Source organism: Camelus bactrianus, unplaced genomic scaffold (assembly GCF_048773025.1).
Source record: "Camelus bactrianus isolate YW-2024 breed Bactrian camel unplaced genomic scaffold, ASM4877302v1 HiC_scaffold_47, whole genome shotgun sequence".
Taxonomy (NCBI): domain Eukaryota; kingdom Metazoa; phylum Chordata; class Mammalia; order Artiodactyla; family Camelidae; genus Camelus; species Camelus bactrianus.
Genome location: NW_027413963.1, coordinates 117,501 through 127,821, shown reverse-complemented (window position 1 = coordinate 127,821; position 10,321 = coordinate 117,501). Strand labels below are relative to the sequence as shown.

The 10,321-nt window shown below is 54.8% G+C and overlaps 1 long non-coding RNA gene and 1 other non-coding gene across 2 annotated transcripts; both read left to right on the top strand.

Moving 5' to 3' along the window:
* The first annotated feature begins 1,885 nt into the window (after positions 1 to 1,885).
* LOC141576935 (U6 spliceosomal RNA) lies at positions 1,886 to 1,994 on the top strand. The gene has a single exon (XR_012505342.1). It is a non-coding gene; the product is annotated as a U6 spliceosomal RNA (small nuclear RNA).
* A 596-nt stretch (positions 1,995 to 2,590) lies between these two features.
* On the top strand, positions 2,591 to 4,070 carry LOC141576932 (uncharacterized). Its single transcript, XR_012505339.1, has 2 exons — positions 2,591 to 3,186; positions 3,332 to 4,070. It is a non-coding gene; the product is annotated as an uncharacterized LOC141576932 (long non-coding RNA).
* The last annotated feature ends 6,251 nt before the right edge of the window (positions 4,071 to 10,321 follow it).

Genomic DNA, 10,321 nt, shown 5'->3' with positions numbered 1-10,321 from the left:
ACGGGTTCACAGTTTGGAGGGCACTAGCCTGCTGTGAGTCCCCTTTGCCCAGCAAAGCAATCAAGCTGCCTCTTTTCTTCTAAACTCTAAGACCCTGTCTCTGGGTTATTTGGCTCGTCAGGGACGGGGTGGGGGAGGGCGATCTTTCGGCAACACCCGCAGAAGTTTCCCTGAGTGGCAGGAACCAGCGTGGCCCTCAGGCCTCAGCCCCGCAGGCAGGCAGGCAGGCAGGCAGGCAGGCAGGCAGGCAGGCAGGCAGACAGGCAGGCAGGCAGAGTTGGAGCGACCGTTGGTCCCGCCCCCGCCCGCGCACCACCCCCCCCCCGCCCCCGCCGCTGCTTCCGCCGCCGCCGCCGCCACCGCCGCCGCCGCCGCCTCCCAGGCCTTCTCCACCGATTGGTCCCAAATCGACTGACTGTCTCCTGGAAGCGGGGGCGGGGACGTCAGGAGGATCCATTCGGCAGGGCCTCGTTCAATCGCTTCATTCAAATGCAGAAAGCTCTGTGCTCAGGTCAGAGCCTTTGACTTGGCCTCCGGCTCCTCTCTGTTGAACGGCTTTTGTTCTTTGGTTTCAATTTCCCCACCCTTAGGCCACCCCGTCCCAACTGCACGGAGGGAGGCGGGAGGGAGGGGGAGAATCTCGCCTGGTCTCAGGCCAAAGGAGTCCCCTCCTTTTCCTAATCTGGGTAAACCCCACTACACCGTTTGAGAATCATGGAAGGGCATGGAAGCAGACCTCTGACTTGATAGATTCCTCTGGGATGGGAGACTTTAAAAAAACAAAATTCTTTTTCCCCTGCTTCCAGGGAGGCAGAAAGGAGGGCCAGAGTGTTCCTCTTGCCTCGGGCAGTTCTTTGTTTGTTTCTTTCTTTCTTTTGTTAAATCATTTTTTTTTCCTTTTTTTCTTCCAGTTTTATTGAGACAGAGTTGACATACAGCAGTGTATACTTTGGGGGGGGGCGGGGAGAGGAATTCGATTTTATGTATTTATTTTTGACCGAAGGTACTGGGGATTAAACCCAGGACCTTGTGCTTGCTTGCTAAGCACACAGTCTACCACTGACCTATACCCTCCCCCTTGGCCAGTTGTGAAGTCCCTTTCATTCAGCATAGTCCATCGGGCACATTTTGGGGCAGCCTACTCTGGACCCCAACATTTCCCTATTCTGTAACTTCCCTGGAAGTTTTACACATTAAAAGCTGGGCTGTTGACTGTGCATGTGCGTCCATGCGTGCGTGCGTGCGTGCATGTGGTGTGGGGGCAGGAGGGAGGGAATAGTTTCCTAGAGGGCCTGCGTTTCATGGACCCAGTTTCTTAGTTCTGAGAACAGGTCTGTTCAAGGAAACAGTTGTAGTATCTCGTCTCAGGAGGCGGTGGTGTCGATGGGCTTCTGAAGCTAGGCCTAGGGAGCAAGCAGTCAGGTATCGCCTAAGAGGCACTTGTGTGGAAAACCAAAGTACAGCACAAAGGTTAATCATTGGAGCAGATGAGAAACCAGATTCAGGGCCGGGAGTAGGGGGTCAGTCTGGTAGGAGATTTCCACACATCGGGGTCATCGAAACGGCTCGAGCAGTTTGAAATGCCTCTGATGATGTCCTGGGGTGTTTGGCTCAACTCTCTGAGCGGCTCCTCCAAAAACAGGCCCTAGGGTGGTTTCCACAGGAGCTGTTGTGGCCATTTCTCTGACGTTTACCTCCCGTTGTCCAGCTTCAGTCTGCAGGGCTTCAGGAGACGGAGCATTTTAGTACTCAATGATGCCAAGACAAAAGGGTGAGAGAAAATGGGAAACGTTCGTGGAGATGGTCCTAGGCAGATAGTGGAGGCAACTAGAAGACCTTCAGTCTCCGGGCCGGCTTTCAGGTTGAGACAAAAACCCTAAGGCAAGCGCTTGCTGCCACAGCACATCGACTAACACGGGAACCATCCAGAGAAGATCAGCACGGCCCCTGAACGTGGACGACACACGCACATACGTGAAGCGTTCCGTAGCTTTAGTGATGTCAGTCACCCAGAGGAAGACAGATATCCTATGCCATCACTTCTAGGTGGGATCTGAAAGTAAGTCAAGACACCCATCCATACATAAATAACTCCATTTTAAAAAGACTCCAAGGAACCTATTTACAAACCAGAAACAGACTGGACTCGCAGACATGGAAAAGAAACCGATGGTTAACACAGGGGACAGGGTAGGGTGGAGGAATGGGGGAGGGCAGAGGGATAAATCAGGAGTTTGGGATTAGCAGATATAAACCACCCTATACAAACTAGGTACACAAGTAGGTCCTACTGTCTAGCACAGGGAACTATGTTCAATAGCTTGTAATAACCTATCCTGAAAAAGTATACGTGTGTGTGTGTGTGTGTGTGTGTGTGTGTGTGTGTGTGTGTGAATAAGTGAATCACTATGCCGTACGTCATAAATGAACACAACATTGTAAGTCAACTATACTTCCATTGACAGAGAGTTCCTACAATAAACAGGCAGGCAGGCAGGCAGGCAGGCAGGCAGGCAGACAGACACAGACACAGACACAGACACACAGACACACAGACACACAGACACACAGACACACACACACACACACACACACACACACACACACACACACACCCACAGACACAGGGGAACCCTAAGGAAAACGAGTAGCACTAGTATCTCTTATCCATGCATGTCTATCCCAGTTTAATGGAAACCTAAGTTTTTGCCTCCAAGTCAATGATGCTAATAACTCTGCTGCCAAGAATAGAAAAATCCTCACGGAGGATTTCTGAATCCCAGAAGGGTCAGGGAGGGAGAAAAAGAGAAAGGATTCCATTCTGCTGACAGAGGTATGATAGTTACCATGTGGGTGTCCGCCTCTAAAAGGGAAGGAAGGGGAAAAAACAAAAGTTTATTTTCCCTTGTATCTGAAAAGAAAAAAATTTAAAACTCAATCCTCTTGGAGACAAGAAGTCGTACACACCTCATGTCACTGATTCTCCTCCTCCACCTCCTCCTCCTCCTTCCTCTACTTCTTCTTCTAGTCTATATCTCCCATGGATTCTGACGACCTTGCCTGATGATGGCGGGTGATGGGGGCAGAGATCGATCCTTCTGAGAAGTAAGTTGGCAAGCGCTTTAGTGAAGCCTCGTAGGATTTACCCAGCGAAGCGGGTGCCTTCGTCCCTGGAGGCTGCGGAAAGTATGTCCCCAAGTCACATACGCATGTGTTTGTCTTTTGTTGTCGTTGTTGTTGTTGTTGTTGGTGGTGGTGGTGGTGGTGGTGGTGGTGTGTGTGTGTTTGTTTGTTTGTTTATTTGTTTGTTTGTTTGTTTGTTTGTTTGTAGCAGTGTCCTGGCCATGCTGATGGCATCAGGCTTGCAGCGGGGGAAGGAAGGCTTCAACCCCTTTGGAAGTCATACCTACCATCCCAAGAACGTCTGGATGACCCCTACTATGTGGCAGTTGAATGGGGGCCAGTTACTGGGGTTCAGCGTGTCCAGAGAGAGGAGGTCTGAGGCCTCTGGGGACAAAAAGTTTGTACGTATGTATGTATGTATGTATGGCCAGTTGACTGTTTTTGCGGTCCTATAGGAATCTTCCTGCCCCTGTCTATTGAACAATGGGAGTCATCTTCCAAGTGCCCTGACACCAGACACCACGGTGGGTGAAGGAATGCGGGTGGGGTGGGGGTGGGTGGGGGAGGTCATCCAGGAAGCTGGGAGAAACCGAGCACGTCCGTGGGTCAGTGGGTCGGCCTGTCGGATGGTCGCCATGCTGGGTTTCCCCTAACCCAGGCCATTTGCCGAATGGACAGAACAGACTGGGGCCACGTGTGCCACCCACCCTCTTTCCGGAGGCTGTGGTCCACTGTGTTTACATGAAAGTCAGTGAAGGAGGCATCTCCTCGGGACTCGGTTCCGTCCCTTTCACGAGAGCCTCCACTTTGGATGACAGCCAGCCAGCCAGCCAGCCCTCGATGCCAGGGCAGTAGACGACTGCCAGGAATATCCCATCCTTTCTGGAACCCTGAGTGTACCCACCTGTACAGACACAAGGCTGAAGAATACATGACGTTCCTTCCTAGTTGACAGCACTCCCCATGTCACTGAAACAGTGTCCAGTACGCTGACGTCATCTCCTCCCTCTCCCACACCCCCGCACGCGCACAAACACGCGCGCGCCGCGCGCGCACACACACACACACACACACACACACACACACTCTGTCTGTCTGTCTGTCTGTCTGTCTGTCTGTCTGTCTGTCTGTCTTCTAAGGATGGAGAAGAGTTTGCTGAGCTATTTCGGGTGCCCTCTCATCCTAGTTCCTATCTCCAAGTTGGTTCAAAGTCCAAAAGGCGGTCAAGCACTTAATCAGATAGGTCCCTCGTAAAGAATGCCTCCCACATCACGACGACAGGCTTCTTAGGCCAGCCGAGAAGCTCCTTCAGTTCTGCGCCCATCTTGGCTCTAAGTTGATATCAGTCTGTTACGGAAATGACAGGCCAGCCAAGAAACAAGCACCACTCGGAGGGTTGGAGTACTCAGATTTATTACGCCGGCGGGCTCAGAGGGGCTTCTGCTCCGAAGCTCTGAGCACCTCCAAGACGTGCACATGAGGTTTCATAGGGTTAATTACAAATATGGGTCTATTCGCCAATAAGGCTCAAACAACAAAAAGCAAAGGATCAGTACACTGGAGCTTATCAATTTGGAACAGATCACGTTACTGACACTTGTTGAGCTTGGATTTATGAGTTAGCTTGTTAGCCCAGTAAACTGACACTAAACTTCAGATTTACGAGTTAGCCCAGCAGAACTTAGATCAGTAAACGGACACTTATCACACTTAGATTTGTGACTTTAGCTTGTTAGCCCAGCTGGGCTTTTCCTTTACAAGTCCTCCAGGATCCAAGAAAGCCACGTTGGAAAACAAGTGGTGATTCTGATGGGACAGGAGATCAGTCATTTGGGGGCGAAGGGTGGGGTAGGGAGACATACCAGCCTGTCTGTCTGTTTTCACCCAGTGTGGGAGCCGTCCCAAAGAGATAACTCGAGAAGAGAGAAACAGGGAGTTGACAAAGAACACGTGCAGTGGCGTGCCCTCCCCCCCCCACCCCAGGAGAAGGCCAAGCCAGAAGTCCCTCCGGATGGCGGGTTCCGGACTCCAGCTTCCAGGGGAAGCGATGTTTTTTTCCTCCCCATTTCAGGCCCGGAAGAAGAGGGAGAGGCAGAGTGTCCTTCTCGGGCATCCGCTGTTTCTGAAGCACGCTTGTTGCCAAAAGATCGGCCCCCGTCCCCGACGAGCCCAAGAATCCAGAGACAAGGTCTCAGAGCTTAGAAGCAAAGAGGCCATTTTATCGCTCTGCCGGGCAAAGGGGATTCACAGCAGGCTAGCGTCTTCAAAACTGTGTACCCACCTTGGGGATGGAGTGGGTGGGGTGGTTCTAGAGCCATAGCTCAAACAATCGGGCATCGATCACCATCCACAGAATCGTTTTCTCATCAGAAGACTCAGAATGGTGTCACGATGCCTCCAGGTGACCCATTCTATAGAGGCTGGTGGTTAGATCTCGTTATCTCATAAGCACTCAAGGTGTGGCCTTCTTGGTCACTCAGGCTATTTTGTCAGGTCATTAGTCCCGTGACCGACCTTCTCCTCGGAGAAAGACTCAGAGACCCAGCATGATGATGACTTTCAATGAGTGAAATACAGTAGAAACAGTAAGATCGATAGCTTCCAGTTTCAACAACAGGCCTGGAACCGTGAGCAGCAACCAGTCAGTCAGGACAGTTGACCGTTTTCAGGGCGAGCATAAGAAACCGAATGACACCCCCCCCCAGCAAATGAATGAGTGAATGAATGAATGAATGAATGAATGACCTAATGATCCTCCCCTCCCCCCCCCGCCAAAAAAAGAAGCAATAATCCGTTAGCCTAATTCCGGCCATTTTATTCATCCTCCTTCACCCTGAAGCCCCAGTCACCCACGTGCCACAGTGGTCTGTTTTCTGGTTTCCTCCACCACCCCACCCCCCACCAACCACCACCCCGCCAACATCCCCCCATGCCCAACCACCGCCCCAAGTGTGGGACTGGACGGGGGTGCAGGGGGCTGAGGGGGCGGCAATGGCGGCTTGAGGTGAGGGTGGGGAGTGTTCCGCCCAGATCGTATAGGAAGCTCAAACACAGCTGCAGTACGAGACAAGATGGTAGATTTCTGTGAGTCCTCCCTCCTCTTAAAATCCATCCTAAGGAGGAGACAGACAGAAAGAGAAACATCACCCTCACTCCCAACGCCTCCTGCGCCCTCGATGCGCCCCAAAACAACAACAAGAAAAACAAAAACAAACACGACCACAAATAAGTGGCTATCCCTGGGGAAGAAGGATTCGATGGCATGGGGATATCATTCTAAAATTCATTCCCTCTTCATCACATTTCATGGAAACCGATTGCAATCTATGAGGCCCTGTGAAGGTAGGGGTTGGGGGGGTAGGGAGGAGGGAGGGAAGTGAAGGGGGGGGAGAGGGAGAGAGGGAGGGAGAGAGAGAGAGAGAGAGAGAGAGAGAGAGAGAGAGAAAGAGCAGAGGAGAGGAGGGATAAAAGGGGAGAGGACAGGAAAGGAGAGGAGGGAAAAGAGGGGAGGGGAGGGGAAATGAGAAGAGGCGAGGGGAGAGGAGAAGAGGGAGAGGAGAGGAGTGGAGGGGAGAAGAGAGGAGTGGAGGGGTGAGGGGGAAGTGGGGAGAACAGGGAAGAGGAGAGGAGGGGAGAGGAGAGGAAAGAGAGACAAGGGAGACAGACAGACACGCATGCGCGCGCGCGCACACACACACACAGAGAATAGCGAAATGGAGAGAGAGGCAGAGAGAGAGAGAGAGAGAGAGAGAGAGAGAGAGACAGACAGACAGACAGACAGACAGACAGACAGACACGGATCTAGGTCAGGGATACTACACATGGGTATTCTTCTGAGTGATTTTATGTGTTTTCTCAATCGCCACCTCTATGGAGATAAAAATCGCTCCCATAAGATGAAGGGAGTCCTTCTGCCACCGCCCACGGCCCCGCCCACCAGCACCGCTTGTGTTTGTCAGGGATTCCAAGCCAAAGCACGTGGAGGAGCGGGAGAGCTTCCTGGCAGCCCAAGGAGGAGGAAAGTCCGGCAGCATGAGAGAGGTGGTTGGCACGGGGAAGCTGGAGGCCGGCTGACGAGAAGATGGGTGAGGGGGCAGGGAGGAGGGTTTCCCAAGTTGGAGAGCCAAGACGAGGGAGGGGAGCTGTCGGTGGCTGCGTTCTGACCCCGACCCCAACCCTGACTGGAGCGGATCCCTGAAAGGAGGCGGTTCGGGCTCTCTGGCCGAGAACGCCCCTCTCTTCCTCTTTGTGCAGAAACACCTTCCGCAGACCGAGAAAGTCCATCCCGAGACCCTCGTCGGAAGAGTCCTTTCCAGACCCATCACGATCCTCCTGGGCCAAGGGGTCCAGGGGATGGGGCGGGGCCTCCATTCGATCCGTCTTCCGTCCGTCCGTCCATCCACAAGATCTTGAACATCCATGTAGGATTCTGGATGGTAGCAGTTTTCCAGGATCCTCCAAATCCTTGTAAGTCCTCTCCTGGCAGATTCGACCCCTAGGTCGTACCGCGCAGCACAGGGCACTAGATTCAGTCCCTCGGGACGAGGGTTCCTGAAAAAGACCAGGAAAAAGAAGAACAGAATCACTATGGTGTGCACCAGCCAGAAACCAGCACCACCTTGTCACTCTAACAGACTTGCAAAAGGCGGGGTAGGGAGAGAAAGTCATAGGATGGCTACCATCCCTCCCACCCCCACCCCACACGCCAAGCCCCAGACCATCGTCATCCCTGCTCCCCCTCCCCTCCCCTTTCCTCTCCCTTCCCCCTCCCCCTCCCCCTCCCCTCCATCGACGCCCGCCTCCCGCTTGTACCCCACTCCTCTGAACCCAGCACCACCCACCCCAGCCTGGACGGGCTCGGCTCAGATCGGCTCGGCCCGGCTCGGCTCGGCCCGGCCCGGCCCGGCCCGGCCCGGCCCGTCCGTCCGGTCGACTTCTTCGCAGGGTCTAAAATAGCGCCCGGCCGACAGGCAGGTGGCACATGGCACATGGCACATGGCAGGGGAGCGAGCGGGACGGTTCGGGATCTCTGGGTGGCAGGGACACGCGGCCGGACAACCAGGAGCACGGACGGCCTGGCGTGCGTTTCTCCGCTCGGGGGGGCCTCGACCAGAGACCGTGGTACGGGGAACGGGGACACACACACACCACACACACACCACACACACACACCACACACACCACACAGACACAGACACACAGACACACAGACACACAGACACACAGACACACACACACACACACACACACAGACACACACACACACCCCTTCACCCCCACCCCCAAACCTCTGACAGCTTTCGTTTGTTTTCGGCCGACCGTCCCTCGATGAGGTACGAGTGCCTTGGCTGGGGCTGGGGGGGGGGGTGGAGTTCCTCCCTCCACAACGACCCCACACGGGCTCTGTTCTGGTCACCCGAGTCCTCTTCCAAGTCAGACCACAGGCCTCCATCACCCGGCGCGAGCACTCGGGGAAACAGTCACCATCCTCATCGCTCCGCTCCACCTCTACACGTGAAGAACTGTTCCCAGCCCACGCCACTCCACCCCACCCCACGCCCCGATGCCACCCACCGCAGTGGAGAGAAACGAGACGAATCCACAGACGTGCATCAATCCGATGAAGAAAACGACGGCCCTATTCCAAGGAAGCATGGATATCTAGGTAGGAGATTCATCGAGTACTATGGAGGCGGTGGGAAAGGGGGGGGTTGCGGTGGGGAGGGTCTAGAGATCAGGCAGTACAGCCCATGCTTAGCATGCAAAAAATAAAGGTCCAGGGTTCAATCCCCAGCACCTACTCTTCAAAAATAACCCGAGAAGAAGCAAGAAGGACGCTCGTAGCTCACCCTCTCCCACAAATACACCAAAACTCACATCGACGGACCCACTCGGCCAATCAGACCACCTGCGGAACTCCGACAGAACACCGCCCTCTTCGAAAGACAAAGACGCCCAAAATCTGGTAGGAGAAAAGGAGAAAAGAAAGAGTCAAAAGCAAAACAGTGCGGGAGGGACCGGCAGAGGAGGAATAGGGCTCGTTCGCCAGACCTCCCCGTCTCCAACGGAGAGGCCGACGGGACGGTGGGGGAGCCTCCGAGTCTCAGATCTGCCCGGAGCGCCCCTTGACCGACCGACCCAAGTGAAACGGGCACAGAGGGTCCCCGCGACACCCAGCCCGAGTCGCAGGCCGGCAGCCGGGGGCCGGGACAGGCCGCACGAGCCGGGCAGAGGACCGTGGCGGCGGCACCACGCGCCGTGGCCGGGAGGGGATACAGAGCAGAACAACCCGCCCCCCCAACCCGTCCATTACGGGGAAAGAAAGGCAAAGCAACACGGCCGGTGTGCCCTGGGGAGAGGGGCGCCGTAGCCTCCATCTCCTCAGACCCGCGGCGCCATCACCGGCCCTTCTCGCGAGAAGAGAGGCGGGGCGCAGCCACAGCCGCCATAGCCCCTGGCGCGCGGCGCGCAGCGCGCGGGCGGGGGCGGGAGCGGGGGCGGGGCCGAGACTCGAATCCGCACCCGGGGGCTCTGCAACCTCCTAGGCAGGACTGAGACTCGTTTTCAGCCTGAGGCAGATATTATATATCTGCCCCGGTACCTCAGAGAACTCGCGCCACCAAGACTAAGAAGGAGCCGAGTTTTGGAATGCAGCAGGGGCGGGGCGGTTCCACGGTCTTCCCCGAGCCCACCTACGGAGAGGAGCGCCGACCCGAGGCGGAGCACACAGCCGCACAGAGCAGCGGAGCGACCGGCGCCGGGAGAGGGCAGGCGGCCAGCCACCCTCCCTCCTTCCCGGCAGGAACGCAGCATCCGACCGCGGTGCCAGGAGGGGGCGCGATCTACTTGCCCACAGGCACCGAGGGCAGCACAGACGAGGGCGCCGACAGAGGGCCCGCGGAAACAGCAAGCTGAGTTCACGAAACAGGGCGACGACAGAAAGACTTCTCGGTGAAACCGTTAAGAGCGCACCGTCTCCAGGAGAACACATCCTTTTTTTTTTTTTTTTCCTCTTTTTTTTTTTCTTTTCCTTTTTCTTTTTTAATCTCTTTTATATCGGTTTTACCTTCTGTTACCTTTTTAACCTTTACTTTTGAACAGTCGTATACGTTTACGGTTTTAATCCCTTTTAAATGTTTCATTTCAAGTCTTTTCATTATTATTATTTTTAAACATCCACCCCCTTCCCTTTTTCATT